Below are 2,003 nucleotides of genomic sequence, written 5' to 3'. Positions count from 1 at the left end.
ACTTTTTGGAAAATTTCACAATTTTGTGAAAACTTCCACAAAATGAGGTTCTAGTATGTTAGAGGGCATCCCAGGAGGGCTCCAAAAGTGTGGGTAAAATATATATCCCACAGGGGGAAAATTGAAAAAAAGTTGAAAAAAAAAATTTTTGGGGACTTAGAAAATTTTCACACATGTGTCAGACTTCCAGAGAGGGGAGCATGTCAGTGCGCGCATCCGATTTCAGTTCCAGAGCGATTCGCGCGATGAGTCCTTGATACTTAGTCGTTTTTGCAAAATTTCTGACTTTTTGGAAAATTTCACAATTTTGTGAAAACTTCCACAAAATGAGGTTCTAGTATGTTAGAGGGCATCCCAGGAGGGCTCCAAAAGTGTGGGTAAAATATATATCCCACAGGGGGAAAATTGAAAAAAAGTTGAAAAAAAAAATTTTTGGGGACTTAGAAAATTTTTCAACTTTTGTCAGACTTCCAGACAGGGGAGCGTGTCAGTGCGCGCATCCGATTTCAGTTCCAGAGCGATTCGCGCGATGAGTCCTTGATACTTAGTCGTTTTTGGCAAAATTTCTGACTTTTTGAAAATTTCACAATTTTGTGAAAACTTCCACAAAATGAGGTTCTAGTATGTTAGAGGGCATCCCAGGAGGGCTCCAAAAGTGTGGGTAAAATATATATCCCACAGGGGGAAAATTGAAAAAAAGTTGAAAAAAAAATTTTTGGGGACTTAGAAAATTTTCACACATGTGTCAGACTTCCAGAGAGGGGAGCATGTCAGTGCGCGCATCCGATTTCAGTTCCAGAGCGATTCGCGCGATGAGTCCTTGATACTTAGTCGTTTTTGCAAAATTTCTGACTTTTTGGAAAATTTCACAATTTTGTGAAAACTTCCACAAAATGAGGTTCTAGTATGTTAGAGGGCATCCCAGGAGGGCTCCAAAAGTGTGGGTAAAATATATATCCCACAGGGGGAAAATTGAAAAAAAGTTGAAAAAAAAATTTTTGGGGACTTAGAAAATTTTTCAACTTTTGTCAGACTTCCAGACAGGGGAGCATGTCAGTGCGCGCATCCGATTTCAGTTCCAGAGCGATTCGCGCGATGAGTCCTTGATACTTAGTCGTTTTTGCAAAATTTCTGACTTTTTGGAAAATTTCACAATTTTGTGAAAACTTCCACAAAATGAGGTTCTAGTATGTTAGAGGGCATCCCAGGAGGGCTCCAAAAGTGTGGGTAAAATATATATCCCACAGGGGGAAAATTGAAAAAAAGTTGAAAAAAAAAATTTTTGGGGACTTAGAAAATTTTTCAACTTTTGTCAGACTTCCAGACAGGGGAGCGTGTCAGTGCGCGCATCCGATTTCAGTTCCAGAGCGATTCGCGCGATGAGTCCTTGATACTTAGTCGTTTTTGGCAAAATTTCTGACTTTTTGAAAATTTCACAATTTTGTGAAAACTTCCACAAAATGAGGTTCTAGTATGTTAGAGGGCATCCCAGGAGGGCTCCAAAAGTGTGGGTAAAATATATATCCCACAGGGGGAAAATTGAAAAAAAGTTGAAAAAAAAAATTTTTGGGGACTTAGAAAATTTTCACACATGTGTCAGACTTCCAGAGAGGGGAGCATGTCAGTGCGCGCATCCGATTTCAGTTCCAGAGCGATTCGCGCGATGAGTCCTTGATACTTAGTCGTTTTTGCAAAATTTCTGACTTTTTGGAAAATTTCACAATTTTGTGAAAACTTCCACAAAATGAGGTTCTAGTATGTTAGAGGGCATCCCAGGAGGGCTCCAAAAGTGTGGGTAAAATATATATCCCACAGGGGGAAAATTGAAAAAAAGTTGAAAAAAAAAATTTTTGGGGACTTAGAAAATTTTTCAACTTTTGTCAGACTTCCAGACAGGGGAGCATGTCAGTGCGCGCATCCGATTTCAGTTCCAGAGCGATTCGCGCGATGAGTCCTTGATACTTAGTCGTTTTTGCAAAATTTCTGACTTTTTGGAAAATTTC

The sequence above is a fragment of the Phyllobates terribilis genome, unplaced genomic scaffold (genome assembly GCF_046119375.1).
Source record: "Phyllobates terribilis strain yellow unplaced genomic scaffold, ASM4611937v1 Scaffold_4175__1_contigs__length_64135, whole genome shotgun sequence".
Lineage (NCBI taxonomy): Eukaryota > Metazoa > Chordata > Amphibia > Anura > Dendrobatidae > Phyllobates > Phyllobates terribilis.
The sequence above is the reverse complement of the archived record's forward strand: the minus strand, read 5'-3'. Positions refer to the sequence as shown.